Source organism: Silene latifolia, chromosome 2 (genome assembly GCF_048544455.1).
Source record: "Silene latifolia isolate original U9 population chromosome 2, ASM4854445v1, whole genome shotgun sequence".
NCBI classification, from domain to species: domain Eukaryota; kingdom Viridiplantae; phylum Streptophyta; class Magnoliopsida; order Caryophyllales; family Caryophyllaceae; genus Silene; species Silene latifolia.
The window spans coordinates 150,408,152-150,425,495 of record NC_133527.1 but is presented as its reverse complement, the minus strand read 5'-3'; the positions used below and the strand labels follow the sequence as shown (position 1 = coordinate 150,425,495).

General features: G+C 44.7%; 1 non-coding gene across 1 annotated transcript; it reads right to left on the bottom strand.

The window, feature by feature from the left end:
* Positions 1-1,817: 1,817 nt before the first annotated feature.
* On the bottom strand, positions 1,818-1,924 carry LOC141644886 (small nucleolar RNA R71). Its single transcript, XR_012544488.1, has one exon. It is a non-coding gene; the product is annotated as a small nucleolar RNA R71 (small nucleolar RNA).
* Positions 1,925-17,344: the final 15,420 nt, after the last annotated feature.

The following is a 17,344-nucleotide window of genomic DNA, read 5'->3' as shown; positions in this document are numbered from 1 at the left end:
AAAACACGCATTACGAGGTGAATCAAGTAAAGATGAGCATTGCGGTTATGGCATAGCGGAATACACGGGGCATGGCACGAGAAACGAGGAGACTTGAAGACAAAAAGAGAAGTTAAGACGGAGATGAACTGAAAGCACCTGGTTCCTTGATCGAGTAGGCAAAGGCTCGATCGAGTAACCCTTCTCGATCGAGTATGTCGAGGCTCGATCGAGGATCCTCTTTGATAGAATTATTTCCGTATTTTCCTAAAACACGTCTTACTTGTAATATATATTCTAAACTTGTAGGGTTTATTAGGTTACGCTTTTATTTACTTTCGTACAACAAAATACTCTAAGTTTTGTTATCTAGCATACTTTTGGATCTTTAATCTTTCCTTATTAATTGTTAAGGTATTTAATCGTTTTTCATTAATTTATTATTCAAGTTTATGATTTTAAATCATTGTTATTATTTTATGTCTTCAATCACGCTTTCAACTACTTTTATTGTTATGAATCAATTTACTATGAGTAGCTAAATCATTCATCTAGGATAAAGGGGATTTAGGTTGATTAGAAGGGGGGGGGGGGGGGGTTATTAATTGACTGTTAGTAATATCGTACAAACTATCATTTGATTATCGTTTTTCTTCTAATTATATGATTTAACGCCTGAGTCTATAATTAGCGTAGCAAATTAATACTTTCACCGACTGGGTTAGAATTAATATAGGTTGCGATAATCAGATAGGTTATGTTTAATTATAGGATTGCATGTTAGACTTAATCTAAAGGGCATAATGGAATTAATCAATTTTGTGACCTTAGATCGTTTGATTTACCTAATAATTTATTAAGATACAACCCGTATAATTGACCTAGTGAACCGGAATCCTAGACTTCTTTAATATTATTATTACACATCTTTTAATTCACTTGCTAATAGTTGTTAGAAAACAAACAAACAAAACCCCCAAGAAATCGGTTACTTTAAGACACTTTAAATACAAACTGAATGTTACCGCCTCCCTATGGATTATATACCTTTCTTGCCACTAGCTATTTTGTTAGTACTGAGATAGGATTACTTTGATTTAGGTGATACGACTTTAGCCCTATCAAATTTGGCGCCGTTGCCGGGGAGGCAACAATTTTCTTGTTTGGTTTTGTTTATTTTGTCTTTTTGTTTCAGGGAAATTAGTTCCTTGAGACCGTTCTCACGCTTTTCTTGTTAGTTTCATGTATGCCCAGGTCAACTAGGTCCGAGATTTCTCCAATTGATCCTGAGCCAGAGAAGACTTTTCGCTATAGACGAAAGTTTCAGAAAGAAGTGGGTCAAGTTGAAGACTTAAGTATACTTGACGTTGAGACGGATCATTCTACTACTTCAGAAATTAAATCAGTCCTTTGAAGAGGACACTACTTTTGATCTTGATATTCTAGTTCCTGAGATTACCATCATGCCTACATTAGCAAGTCATTCCGAGCCTACTTTGGCTTCCATCCCTAAAGGATTCAAGCTCCCTACCACAGATGGTGGATCTTTTGAAATTCGTCCATCTTACATAAATTTGGTGGAACAAAACTTATTTGGAGGGTTAGCTACTGAAGACCCTGCAAAACATACGGAGAAATTCGTCACTTATTGTTGTTCTATCCCTTTAACTGCTGGGGTGACACAAGATCATATGAAGCAGGTGCTCTTTCCTTTTTCTCTAAAAGATGGTGTTGTGGAGTGGCTGCTATATTTGGATATGGAGGATCAAAGAGTTACTGACTGGAATACACTAGCTCTTTCTTTCTACAAGAGGTACTTTCCACCACAGAAGACTAACACATTGAGAAATCAGATTACCAGCTTCAAACAAATAGCTACTGAATATTTAAATGAAGTATGGGTTCGCTTCAAACGTTTGATCCGTTCGGTTCCCCATCATGGCTTTCAAAAGTGGTTTCTTTGCAACCAATTTTACAACGGGTTGTATGATGATCATCGTGCTTTGCTAGATTCTTTAGCTAATGGGAGGTTTCAGGACAACACTAATGATAATACCGCATGGAAGTTAATTGATCAGATTGCTACCCATACTGCTAAGTATGGAAATCCTAGGGGAAGTACACGTGGGAGTGGTGGAGATAGCGGTATTGCGGCGCAGTTAGAGGCTCTTTCTACCCAAATCGCTGAGATGAAGACTACCCAATCTTTGGGTAATAAGGAGGTAGTCCATGCTATAAGTCAACAGGAGGAGTCTTGTGTTATATGCGGTTCGGATGGTCATAATGCAGCTGAGTGTTTGAGCACATTGGAGCAAGTTAATGCCTATCAGTCTTTCAGGAAAGGTACACCTTTCACTAATTTTTACAATGAAAGAACGAAGGAGCATCCTTTCCTTCAATGGTCTAGTCAGAATGTGCAAAATCCAAAGCCGCAACAACCACAGAAAAATTCATATACTATTCCTCAAAACCGTGGTAATCAACCACAAGGAGGATATTAAACAAGGATGTCATGTAATACTATGTTTAATGAGCCTTTGGGTACTCTATCGAGTGGGGCTTACTCTATCGAGTAAGTAGTTTATGACGCAAAATTGTAGTCTGCCTGTAGGGTACTCGATCGAGTAAGTTGGGTACTCGATCGAGTAAGGGGCACTCGATCGAGTAAGTGCCTTACTCGATCGAGTAAGTGAGTTTACGGGCCGAGTTTTGACGGGTTTTGTTAATGATGTGGGATTAATATATATTGATGACCGTCACTTTTCTTAAACTTTTTAACAAATCTAAAAACCTAATTGAGAAGAAAGGAGTTATGTAAGTTGATTCATCGCATCATTAGCAAATCCCCAAGGCTAGAAGAGTCGGATCATCTTGTTCTTTACGTTGTTGTGATCCTTGTGTCGAGGGTAAGTTCCTTATACCTTTTATGTTGGATTTTGTTGAGTTCTTTTGAAACCCTAATTGGGTGGTTTTGGGTGTGTTGGGTGATTAGTATGTCTATGGTGGTAATTGTATGTATGTTTGTTATAGGAGGAGGTTTCGTAGAGGAAAAATTCGGATTAGCTGCTAAGACCATCTGTGGTGTTTGCATTCCAGGTAGGGTTTCCCTACTCAGTATTAGTTACATGGCATTGTTGGTATTGATGTTGTTGTCGTTGTTGTTGATTGAGTACTATCGTATTGGATTCTGATTTGGTGATTGTTGGTAGAAGTAGAAGTATTGTGATTATCGTATAACAGTTTGTGACCTTCGGCGTACGTCCCTGGCTATGTGGAGTCACTTGCGGGAGTGGCTTCACGCCCTTGATTCACCTTCTGTGGAACCCGCCACAGAAGGGATGTGCACATTAATGGACTTGGGTTTATCGCTCGGATAAGGTGAGCGGGGCTTAGGTGGGAACGGCTACGGTTCCCCACTGGCGGTGAGGAGTACTTGTTGCAGCGTTACTCTGGCAGGACTACACACTTAAGTGTGTAGTCAGATATGTGGAGATAGGGTGGAGTTGTGGTGATTGAGATATTGGAATTGAGTTGTATGTATTATCATTTTATTGCAGCTGTTGATTTTGTGTAATTAGTACTGACTCCGTTTAAATGTTTTAAAAACTGTGGTGATCCATTCGGGGTTGTTGAGCAGTTATTGAGCATGTATGAGACAATGCGTGCGGGATAGCTGGCATGAATCACCACGTTGCAATTTAGAAGTCTTCCGCTGTGTCAGACATTTTATAGTTTTGGTAGTTTTGATAGTAGACAGTTTTGAGAACCTTGTATTTCAGTTTAACAGTTTTGGAGTTGGCATGTAATCATTTTTAAACATTATTATACTTGTAAGTATGTTTTGCTATTGTCTTATGATTATCATTGCCTCGGGAAACCGAGATGGTAGCACTTCCATGCCTTGAGTGGTCCTGGTAAGGCACTCGGAGTATGGGGGTGTTACAAAGTGGTATTAGAGCGACAATCTTGAAACTTGTAACCAATGAACCTAATGAACATAGGGAGTCAAATTAAAATGAACCCGGGGTAGAAGTTGTAGGAGCTAATGCAAAGACTTGGGAGACGTCCTAAAGTCGCGAACTCGCCCTATAATTTTGAACCGGTCACCATGGGATATGAGTCGGGATCGCTATGTGTTTATCTTGTGAATTGTATATCTATCTAGTAATGTGTGGTATGAATCGGTAGAGGTATGGTTGTGGAGTATGGGGAATATGTAGAGAAAGATGATGATGATGTGATTTATATGTTGTTGGTTGAAAGCATGATAATTGTTTTATAATGTGGCATTATAGAGATACGGAAGGGATGTTGTTTTTACTTGAGTTATACAAAGAATAATGTATATATATATATATATATATATATATATATATATGTATGTGTGTGTGTGTGTGTGTGTGTGTGTGTGTGTCGTTAGATGTCGTTTGTATGGGTTTATATAGCTGAAAGTTTGTGTAAGTACATGCGGGTAGTGTTCGAGCTTGCATGACTCGATCGAGTGGGGTTAACTCGATTGAGTGGGTGGTTTTGTGATTTTTGGACAGTAGCCTGTTTTAGTGGCACTCGATTGAGTAGGTGGAGCACTCGATCGAGTGGGGTCAACTCGATCGAGTGTGTGATAGGCTCAAACGAGTAGGTCTTAGAAAAGTTTCTGGTCAGATTCTGCTTTTGTGGCACTCGATCGAGTAAGGCAGGGAACTCGGTCGAGTGGGGTTAACTCGATCGAGTCGGTGGTGACACTCGATCGAGTAGTTGCTGTACAGGTTAAATTCGTGTTTTGAGTTTTGGGTTGTGTGTTTATGTTTACCTTTTCTTATATAGTTACAAGATGCCGCCGAAAAGAGCCGCTTTGTATGTTAGGACTGAAAACATGTGCATTGATGAGATAGTAAAGATGTTGGAGCACCAAGATGCTCTCACTGAGGCGTTGAAGAGGGTTGGAAAGGATAAGGAAGAGAAACCTGATCACTCTAAGATCAGTGTACATATTTCAAGGTTTAATCCTAAGGAGTACTTAGGTACAGGGGCGCCAATTCTGCTGGATAATTGGCATAGAGAGATGGAGAATATCCTCAATCTAGTTCATTGCCCGGATGAGTTGAAAGTGGAATAAGCTGCGTTCTACCTGAGGGAAGCTGCCGGTGAGTGGTGGGATAAGGTTAAGATGAGTGCTTTGGATATATATATGTGAAACAGGGATTACCTGCTATACCGTGGGTTGAGTTCAAGAAAGCTATGAGGAGAGAGTTTGTACCGGAGAATGTACGCAGTAAGTTGAGGGAGGAATTTGATGATTTTAAGATGACATCTGACAGGACCGTTGCTGAGTATTACCATGAGTTTAATAAGAAATCGAGGTATGCTGAGGACATGGGGCTGAACCAAGAGAATTTGGCGTTGAGGTTTGAGAAGGGGTTGACACCCAAGATTATGGAGAAGTTACCGGTAGGGGTCCTTACAGATGTTAAGGAGGTATATGAGCGAGCTGGGAGGGCTGAGAGGATGGTAGAGATGACCAAGGAGAGAGTTTCTGAAAAGAGAAAGGCTGAGAGTGAGGGTGGTGGTCACTCCAGTTACAAGAGGGGTGGTAATAACTAGGTGAGGGCATAGTCTTCAGGTTCAGGGTTTAGTACTGGAGCTTCTTACGGGTGAGTATGTGGTGGTAGTAACAGTAATTGGGGGATAGCTTGTTTTAATTGTGGCGGTATGGGACACAAGAGGCATGAGTACACCAGTGCTGCGGGTGGGAGTTTCCAGAGACTGTCACAGGGAAGTTTTTCTTAGAGTCCTTCGCAGAGTTATGCTAGTAACAGGCCGGCTGAATCGTGGAATAACCGGGGTGGTCAGAGTAACAACAATGGTGGGGCTAACCGCAACGGCGGTAATTCATATAAAAAACCAGTGACGAACAATAATCAGGAGTCGGCAGCTAAGCCGACTACTTCAGCTAGTACTGTCCAGGAAGGTGGGCAGAAGACCAGTGGTAAGCTGTTTATGATGGAGAAGAAAGCAGCTGAAGATGATGCTCACGTTATCACCGGTACATTTCTTGTTAATGGAGTCTTTACCTTTGTTTTATTTGATTCGGGAGCGTCACAGTCGTTTGTATCTTCGAGTCATGCAAAGCTGTTAGGTTTGAGTGAGTATGAGTCTGTAAAAGAGAGTTTTTATACCATCAGGTGAGTCTGTATCTTGTGAACGGTTGTATAGAGGTGTGTTTATGATAGTTGGGCAAGTTGACCTACCTGTGGACTTGTTAGAGTTTCCTTTAGATGGTTTTGAGATGATAGTTGGGATGGATTGGTTGGGAAAGTACAAGGCTAAGATAGATTGTCATCAAAAGAGGGTTTCTCTGAGAGGTCCTAAGGGCTTTGATTTTGGTTGGATCAATCTCAATGCCGGATTTTAACTCGGGTACGGTGATGAGTACCGACTAATTACATTCAAAATGGACTTAAAACAATTAGTCCGTAATCATTTTCAAAACTGTTCATGTCAAGCTTGTCAAATCGAACCCGAGACCGAATATTATCAAATAATGATGATTATTCGAGTCTAGTTCTTCAAATCAACAAATGCGGTCTAAACGACCCTTTCAAAATCAAACCGGGTTCAAATACCCATTTTTAACACGTTTTATAACGTTTTCTAAATAGTCAGAACACGGCATACAACCGTTGGCTAACCCGCGCCTCAAGCAGGCCTTTTCTTTCTCATTTTCAAAACCAGAGGGAGGCCCCTTACACCGCCGGCTGGCTCGTGCCTCTTATAGTCGTCTGGTACAGGGCCTGTTCCCTTCCAGCATTAGTCTAGGACGATCCCGACTCCGGTAAACCCAGATATAGGACGGATCAGATGACTATTCGTCTATTCAAACCATATTTGAAAAATGCCTTACTAAGACAAATGGATCATGTTATGCACCCTAAACCTAATACGGTAAATGGATGTTTAATTTTCGTCTTGCATGCAAATCAATCATTAATCCAACTCGACATCTTATACTTGATACTTGGATTAAATCAACCGACTTAGAAAGCTTTCACATATTAGGTTTAAATCATTGGATGCGCATTCATGCATTTAAACCGTTTTATCAACTTTTGCATTCAACCAACCAAGATCGATCAGTAGAGGCCGCTAAACGCGGGCGGGATTGGGTGTCTAATTAAAGGGCTTCCCAATACGTAACTTCACCTCTTACTCAAAAACTTTGGATAGTGGACGACCTTATCCAGGGCGTACGAGAGTCATTCTAGAGATAGGATGCTAAAGAGGGACGATTTCCTTATCTTTAGTACCTATGTCAAAACGCTGCTTTGTGCTTCGATTTGATCGAGGTATAAAGTGGAATTCGAACGGGTTCCAGGCATCCTACAAATGCTTGGTGGCGACTCCGAACATCTCTAATCGTTTCGAGATCCTTACCGAGACGAAACCGACGGATCTAAAACGATCCGGTCGAAGGCATCTTTACGCCGCCGAGCGTGGCTTTCAAAAAGACCGCTGTATGTCCACAGATCGGCTGGGCTTGCAAGTAGGCCATGTCCACAGATTGGCGACTCCGCTGGGGATAACTAGGACACTTACGTCTTTGTGATCCCTAGATGGTGAGACTCGAACTAGGTCTTGGTTGGAATGCATTAATTGATATTACGGTCACGGTCGGGTTCCTTGTCCGGGCCCACAACCTAACCCTTTTCGACCAATTGGCTCATCCCGTCGGCGTGAGTTTTCTCATCCCCGCGTTTCGAATCCCGATTGAGTCAAGCATACCATTGACGTTACACATTTCTGTTTCGTCAAAGAGCTTTCATCATTGCGATATTGTTCATAGGCCAAATTTGCTAGGACCGAAGGTTGATTCTTCATCTCTTTATCTTTTGTATATGCAATTTTATTTTATGACTAGTGATCATCTTCATAAAATTCGTTATAATCCTTGAATACAAAGGGATGCATACAGATAAATCCCACATTTCGAGCACGAGGCTAGGGCACCCTCCTTACACATTTTGTTTGGATTGGTATCCCTCTCGCAAATCGGGGTTTGATTGCTTGGTGTGTAACCCACCCTTTTAAGCCAAAACCCGTGTCAGCATGATGCATAATGTAATGAAACTGTGCGTGCTTATGTGCTACTTGATCATAAGTCCTTCCGTGTCATTTCAAAATTTCAAAACACCATTTTGCGCCGTTATAATGGCCATTTCAAACCTCGGTCTTTCGCCGACCGATGCACGCCTTTCTAGGCCGTCGTAATGACGATTTTCAAACTCGGTTTGTATAACCATTTCAAATCGCCTTTCTAGGCCGTCGTAATGACGATTTTCAAACCCGGTTTTTTATAACCATTTCAACACGCCTTTCTAGGCCGTCGTAATGACAATTTTCAAACCCGGTTTTGTATAACCGTTTCAAATCGCCTTTCTAGGCCGTCGTAATGACGATTTTCAAACCCGGTTTTGTATAACCGTTTCAAATCGCCTTTCTAGGCCGTCGTAATGACGTTTTTCAAACCCGGTTTTGTATAACCGTTTCAAATCACCTTTTTACGCCGTTATAATCGCTGCGTCTAGACACGGATTTTAACCCGTTTTGCGCCGACAATGGCTCTTTCAAAACCCGAGAAAATCACACACCCTTTTCTCGAGAGACTTTCGAGATCCCGAGGACCATACGCCGTCCCCGAGACCTCTTCAAACATTTCAAACTCGATTTTCAAAACATACAATTTTGAATTTCAAAACCGTCTTGGGAAACAATACACTTCTTTCCGAGCCGACTCAAACTCAAACCGTCTTTTGCAAATAAACTTAAGACAACCCTTTTCAACTGATCGACTTGTGTAGATTTCTATCTTCGGAAGCCATCCACTAAAGCGACAAATGAATCTTTTTGAAAATTCCTATTTTCGAAAACTTCAGTCCACCATTCCGATTCCGCCTCGTGTCTATCGAGTAAAAGCAAACGTACTTATGGGTCTTTACTTATGAGTCGTCTCACCATGAGACCCGTCCAATGGCGTTGCACCGTCATGATTGGACTCGTGTCAAAGGTTCGGTCAAACACCGTCGCGTCATAAATAGAGTCGGCACCGAGGTACCACACACGGTCACCCCGTCTTGTTGAGTCGATCTTGGTCTCGTCCTCTATGTTTTCTGCATTTAGTCTTGGAACTGTGTCGGATTGAGTTATAATGTGAGCCGTTTTTCTGCCTTAGAGCTATGGCCCCATCTTCAGCTTCGTTTAACAACAACAATGATAACGATAGAGATGTCACAACTGATCAGCTAGCCAGCCTGCTTACCGCTCTTAAGGTCACCCTGGATCGCGTCGAGACCCGTATCGACGCCCTGGAGAACAAGGAAATTGGAGAACATAATACCCCACCTCTGACTGAGACTGAAAAGAGGCTGAAACTCTTGGAAGAACAACTCCTAGCCCGGGGTAACAACATCGACCTTGAAAATAACCGAAGGTTCGAACCATTGGGGACCGATTACACCGACAACTTCACCCTGACCGATGTGCCTAAGTTCAAGCGAGTGGAGGACCCACTCAACCACATCCGTGCTTTCAAAGACTACATGGCCATTAAGGGGGTCAAACAGGAACTTTTTACCAGGATCTTCCCATCCTCTTTGGAGCCGATTCCTCGCCAATTGTACTACTCCTTGGACCCGAAAAACCTTACCACCTGGGATGAGATCGCAGTGGAGTTTGCCAAACAGTATGCCGACAATGTCGAGATCCAGGCCAACACCCGTACTCTCGAGGTGTTAACCCAAAACGACAAGGAAGGATTCACTGAGTTCCTAACCCGTTGGAAGAGGGTGAATACTCAGTTGGTCAGTAAGCCGAGTGAGTCAACTCTGGTAGAAAAATTTGTCAACAACCTCCGCCCGGTTTATGCCAACCTGCTGAGGTATCAGAATATCAAAACTTTTCAAGATCTGCAGATTCTGGGGGGACACGTATTGAGGACAACCTCCGAAAGGGTGTCTTAGCAAAGACCACCGGCAGGGGTTATCAAGGATCCACCTCAACCGGATCTCGCCCTTACGGTCAGACGAACAAGATTGATGAGGTTAACCTCGTCGAACCATCTGCCAAGAAAACTGAGCGCCCCCAGAGAGTGTTCACCAACATAGGGTCGACTTATGCAAGTGCCATGAAAAGGCTCATGGACCAAGGGAAGCTACAACCGATCGGACCCACCCCGGATCCGACCGACGCTAAGAAGTCCCGATTTTGGAACCCCAACGCCTACTATCAGTATCATCGAGGGAAAGGGCATGATACCGAAAATTGCTTCAAACTCAAGCACCTCATTCAAGACATGATTGAGAAGGGAGATTTGCCTATACCCCCACAAACTAAGCCAAACAACAAGACGAATCCTCTGGGAATTCACGCCATCTCTGACGATGAGCCGACCCTAGACTGCTCGCATCTCATCTTGCCGATGGACGACGAGGTGAATGTTCTGGAAAAGGATCCTTCAGACGGAGTGTTTGTGTTCAGTGCTGCCACTATGCTCACTATGTTTCAGCAAGTTGAGGAGGCCATTGCCAGCCTTTCTGAGAGAATCACCCGACTCGACGTCGCCTACCGTCGACTCATCTTCAATCCCCCGGCACCACGTCCGAGGGAGAATTCCCCAAGTATTCAAAACTACCCACCCCAGGATGGATTGCTCCCGCGACCATTCTGGCATAGACCCCACGAAAATCACCTTCAAAATAACCACCTTCACGAGAATTACCCTCAAAATAAATACCCTCAGAATAACTACCCACAAAATAACTACCCTCACAAAAATAGCCCTCACAAAAATATCCCCCACAAGAACTACCCACCGAGGAATACCCCTCCAAGGTATCCTCGAGACCCTGAAATTAACGGCATATGGCGGGAAGATGTTGAGGATGTCTATGTCATCCCGGGGAAGGAAAAGCGGACGAGGGAAATCGGACATCTCGCCCGGTCCGGACGCCCCTATCAAAATCCGAGCAACCCAACGGTCGTTCCAACAAGGAATGACCAAATCGTCCCAGAGGTGGACACTCAACCAAAGGCTCCCGAGAACTCAATCCTGAAACAGCTCAAGAAAGCAAAAGCCGAGATCTCAATTTGGCAGTTGATCGCAACGTCTTTTGAGCACCGACAGGCCTTACTGCAGGCCCTGGGAAAATTAACCGGGCCCTCCACCTCTTCCCCAGAAGAGATAGTGGCACACATGACGAGAGACGCCAATGATCTGAGTAACCCGGTCGTCTTCTCCGACGAGGATATCCCCCTGTTCAGAGCCAATCATAACCTGGCCCTGTATATCCCCGTACAATGCCTCCAGAAAAATATACCGATGGTCCTCGTGGATGACGGTTCCGCCGTGAATGTCATTCCTCTCAAGACTGCCCACGGGCTGGGTGTCAAGGAATCTGATTTAATCCCAACGAATCAAGGAGTACGCGCCTACGACGACACTCGTCGCAAGGTCGCTGGGCTAGTCACTTTGACCGTCGCAACCGGGCCACTGGAAAGGCAAACCAGTTTTCAAGTGGTCGACATTGACGCATCCTTCAACATGCTCCTGGGACGTCCCTGGATTCACGCCGTCAAAGCGGTCTCCTCAACGCTCCACCAAAAGATCAGGGTCCCCTTCAACAGGAAAACAATCACGATCCCCGCTTCCCCAATCAAAGCAGTTATGAGGAGAGGGGTAGCCTCCCAAGCCATTGAGGAGGACGACAATGAAATGTGGGGTTTCCTGGCTGTAAACGCCGTAACTGATGAATCGTCAACCTCTGATGGTGACCCGTTCACCAACCTCACGATCAACCGTATCATGATGCGTCAGGGTTATTTCCCGGGTTTGTCGCTCAATCCACTAAAGGACCCTTTGCCTCCCTTGAAATAGGCTAAGGTCCCCAACATTCCCTTTGGGCTGGGGTACGAACCTATTTACAAAGACATCCAGGAGATGAACCTCCTAGTCTGAAAACGCAAGAAGCACGGAGTCATCCTCCGTCCATACCACCTAACCCTCAACGGATACTTCGTCCCTGAGCGAGAGTCTGAACTGTACCACGACTTTCCGGAGCCAATCTATGACTCTGTGGCCAGGGCTAGATACCCGGGAGTGGAAGTCTTCCAGGACTGCTACTTTATCCCCGACAACATCGAAGCTGCATCGACTGAGCCCAAACCGTCACCATGCCTCGACGGACAAGCTGTAATACTACTCTTTGGGGAAGATAACGTCAAACACCTCGACTATGAGGACATCATCAACATCGCCCTGAAAGATAATCAGTTTGATCCAACCGCCTTGATCTCCGATACTGACCCGGAGAAAGCCACCCAGGGCTGGAGGAAGACCCTCAAGTGGACCGATCGCCAAGGCCGCATTCTCAAGATCACAACTGGAGAAGGCCCTATGTTCAAGGAGGAAAGTGAAGAAGGATCTCGAGTCTCGTCCGAGTCGGAGTCGAGTCTCCATATAGCTCCTAACACTCCGGAAGTCCCAGTCAAGGTCCCCTTCCCACTATTTTATCACAAGGTCGTGGCTGATTCAGAGGCTGAGTCTACTAAGGTCACCCCCACTCCCATGAAAGGTGACAACCTCGAGCCTGTTCCAGGGGCCACTTCTTCTGTCGTGTCGCCTCTGACTGACCACGAGATGTCTGTCCTCTCCGAGCTTTTCGCTCGTGTCAACTTAATGAACGCTAAGTTTGCTTATGACTCGTCTCAATTTAACTGCAATGCGATTCTGAATGATTATGAGGAATTTGACTTGAGTGACTACCCACCTCACTTAGCCAAAGAACTTGACAAACGGGAAACCAGAACCCCCATCATTGAGGAAACCGAGCCTATTAATGTAGGAACCGACAATACACCTCAAGAACTTAGGATAGGGACAACCCTGGACCCCTCAGAAAGACAACAGTTCATTGATCTCCTCCACGAATACAAGGACGTGTTCGCCTGGTCTTACAGAGACATGCCTGGGATTGACAGAGAAATTGCAGAGCACCGGATACCCATCAAACCCGGGGCTAAACCTGTGAAACATAAGCTACGCCGGATGCGTCCTGAGTGGGCCTTAAAAATCAAAGAAGAGGTGGACAAACAGTTCAAAGCCGGGTTCATCAAAGTATCTGAATACTCGGATTGGGTGGCCAACATTGTGCCGGTACTAAAGAAAGAGGGACGAATTCGGGTTTGCGTCGACTTCAGGGATCTGAACAAGTCGAGTCCAAAGGACGACTTCCCTTTGCCACATGTTGACATTCTGGTGGACAACACTGCCGAACATGCTCTCCTATCATTCATGGACGGGTATTCCGGGTACAACCAGATTAAAGTGGCTGAGTAAGACATGCACAAGACTGCGTTCACTACGCAGTGGGGTACATATTTCTACACGGTCATGCCTTTCGGCCTCATCAACGCCGGAGCAACCTATCAGAGAACCGCTACCACTCTCCTACATGATATGATGCACAAGGAGGTAGAGGTATATGTCGATGATATGATCATCAAATCAAATGAACGGGACGGCCACATCAGTGCCCTCCGGAAATTCTTCGCTCGTCTGCGGAAATATAACACGAGACTAAATCCTCAGAAGTGTGCATTCGGGGTCACCACCGGAAAACTCTTGGGACATGTCGTCAGCAAAAGAGGCATTGAGATTGATCCAACCAAAATCAAAGCCCTTCAACAAAAGCCTCGGCCTAAGAACGAGAAGGAGATTCGGGGATTTCTCGGTCAGGTCCAGTACATCAGCCGGTTCATTGCTAAGCTCACTATGATCTGTGAACCAATATTCAAGAAGCTTCGTGCCTCCGATCACACCGATTAGGACGACGACTGTCAGAAGGCGTTCGACAGGATAAAGGAGATCCTATCCAAACCTCCTGTCCTCATGCCACCTCAACAGGGGATTCCTCTATCCCTATACCTGACTGTTACCGACACAGCCATGGGAGCAATGCTAGCACAAACAGTTGGCAACGAGGAGCGAGCCATCTACTACATCAGCAAAAAGTTCATTGAGTACGAGACGAGGTATACCCAGCTGGAAAAGACATGCCTTGCCCTAGTATGGTCAACAAAGAAGCTGCGGCATTACATGCTCAGCTACTCGGTCCACATCTACTCCAAGATGGACCCAGTCAAATACATCTTCGAAAAACCCGTACTAAACGGAAGGTCAGTCTAGATGGACACTCATGTCATCTCAAAATCGATCTCAAGTTTGTACCCCTCAAGGTTATCAAGGGAAGAGCAGTTGCCGATTTCCTAGCAGAAAATCCCGTCAACGAGGATCCAACGACCGACACATGGTCACTTCCTGACGAAGACATCCTTTGTGTCGACTCCGACGCATGGGACCTGTACTTTGATGGTGCATCTAATCTGAGAGGCTTCGGGGTAGGAATCCTTCTAATATCACCAGAGGGAGAACATGTTCCAATCTCGGTCAAGCTAGACTTTGCCGTCACCAACAATGCCACTGAATATGAAGCATGCCTCATCGGCCTACAAGCAGCCATCACACTTAGCATCAAGAGATTGAGGGTCCATGGCGATTCCTCACTCATCATCAATCAGGTATCCGGATCATGAAAAATCCGATCTGACAGCCTAGCTCCCTACCGAGCAAAGATCAATCAGGAGGCCGAGTTCTTCGACCAAGTTGACTACTTCCACTTGCCGCGAGAGGAAAATCAATTTGTCGATGCCCTCGCAAAGCTTACCGCGCTCGTCAACATACCTGACGACATAACATCAATGCCCCTATGTGTCGAAAGAAAGAGCGAGCCCGCTCACATTTGTGCCATTATCGACGACGAGGAAAGCCATGATGAACCTTGGTACCAAGCCATCCTCAATTACAAAACCAAAAACGAATTCCCTCCCAACTCTGACCAAAGAGGACAAAGCGCCATCCATTTACTTGTATCACAATTCGTGATAAACTAAAATCAACTCTACGAAAGAACACCCCAAGGAATTCTCCTCCTTTGCATTGACCATCACAAAGCCAAAGTCATGGGAGAGGTTCACGACGGAGAATGTGGCCTTCACATGAGTGCAATGATGATTACACGGAAAATCATGCGGCTATGTTACTACTGGACAACCATGAAAGGCGATTGCCGTAACTACGTCAAACATTGCCACAATTGCCAAATCTTCGCCAATATACAACATATACCACCATCCCTTTTATACACCATGACGTCACCCTGGCCATTCTCAACCTGGGGCATCGACATCATCCGGAAAGTCAACCCGATGGGCACCAAGGGGCATTGCTTCGTCCTCGTCGCTATCTACTACTTCACCAAATGGGTGGAAGCGCAGTCATATGCGGTCTTGACCGCCAAACAAGTGGCCAAGTTCATTCAAAACAACATCATCTGCCGATATGGGGTACCCCATGAAATCATCAGCGATCAAGGCTCTCACTTCCGGGCGGAAACTCAGGCTTTGCTGGACAAATACAAGATCAAACGACATCGATCATCCCCATACCGTCCCCAAACTAACGGAGCGGTGGAGGCAGCGAACAAAACTCTTGTTACCATTATCAAGAAAATGTAAGATAACTACCGCGATTGGCCGAGCAAACTCCCATTCGCACTCTGGGGATACCGAACCTCCATTCGAACACCGACAAGCGCCACACCCTTCTACCTAGCATACGGTATGGAGGCGGTTCAACCGGTAGAGTTAGAGGTCCCATCTCTACGCATCCTACTGGAGAGTCAAGTCCCTGAGGCGGAATGGACCCGTCGAAGGTACGAACAACTCACTCTTCTAGACGAACGGCGACTCAACGCCTTGCACAACGTCCAGCTATACCAACGACGTATACAACGGGCATTCAACAAAAAGGTTAAACCCAGAAACATCCAGAAGGGCGACTTGGTCCTCAAGTAAGTTCGAGCACCATTACCCGTCGATCCGAGGGGAAAATTCAAAACCAACTGGGCCGGGCCATACCTGGTCAAGAAAATACTTTAGGGGGGCACAGTGAGACTGAGTGACCTAGATGGGGAGGACTTTACAAACCCGACCAACCTAGACCAACTCAAGAAATACTACCCTTGAGCCCTATTAACCAACAACCTATCCTAGTTTTACAACTAGCATCGACCTCAACCCTTTTCAAGTCAAGTTCCTCAATAAGTTCTGATTTGAAATTGCATGTTTTATCGAGTCTAAGCTACGGCACCTTGCCCGTTTCGAATGTCCTTTGATCCGTCAAAGGCAACGTCCATTTGCACTACAAAAACAAACCCCCTGAACTACGAGCATGGTTTGATTTCACCTCTTCAGGTGAATACGTAGGCAGTCCCTCTTATGCCTGAGGGATACAACCACAAAACTCAATTCAAATTTACAAAACGTTTCGAACTACGATCATGGTTTGATTTCACCTCTTCAGGTGGATACGTAGGCAATCCTTCCTTACACAAGGAGGATACAACCATCCCCACAAAAAAAACATCCCAAAAAAGAAAGGGAAAACCATTCCCTTTCCCACCGACATACAAAATAAGCCTTTCTCCCTTTCCACAAAATACCACTTTCCCAAGTGCAATTGTTTAGGACGATTCAAATCGAGTTGCCTTCACAAAACGGATGGAAGAAACAAGCATTCACAATTTTCGACACGAGCAATCCTCTTATTTAATTAATAATGGGAGGGATTACAATCTCAACAACAAATAAAGCTCGACGAGTCTACCACTTGTCAAAGCTAAGGTGTCAACTAACACACCTCACATAGTAAAAATAGCACAAAACACACAACAACTAGCTAGTACAACATAATACAAACTCACAACAATAATACAACATAATAATAAAGTGGGTAATGGAGGTCTTCACTCTTCCATTCTACCCTTGCCCTTTTCTTCGGGGTACATCTTCCCCTTGTTCTTCTTTTTGGCCCGCCTAGCATGGATTTCCTCCTCGGAACGGATCCTCAACGGATCTAAGACGGCGACGGCCTCCGGTCTAGCACAAGACCCCATGTTCGACCCAAGACGAGCCAATGCACGGCCCACCATATTCTTGGGGCCGGAACTCCTCCTCTTCGATGGTCTCTGAAGGAAAAGGTAGATCTATATACTAACATATTCATATATGTTTTAATTTCATTTGTCATAAAATTAATAAGTGATCTTATGCATGCAAACTAATAAACAATATAAAGAAGAAACCATCATCTTACATTGTGATTTTCGGATTTATGGGCACAAGTGAGTTCACCTACTCACTTGTTCTTGAGCTTCCAAATATTGGATGAACAAGGTTCAAATTAGAACCTCTCCCA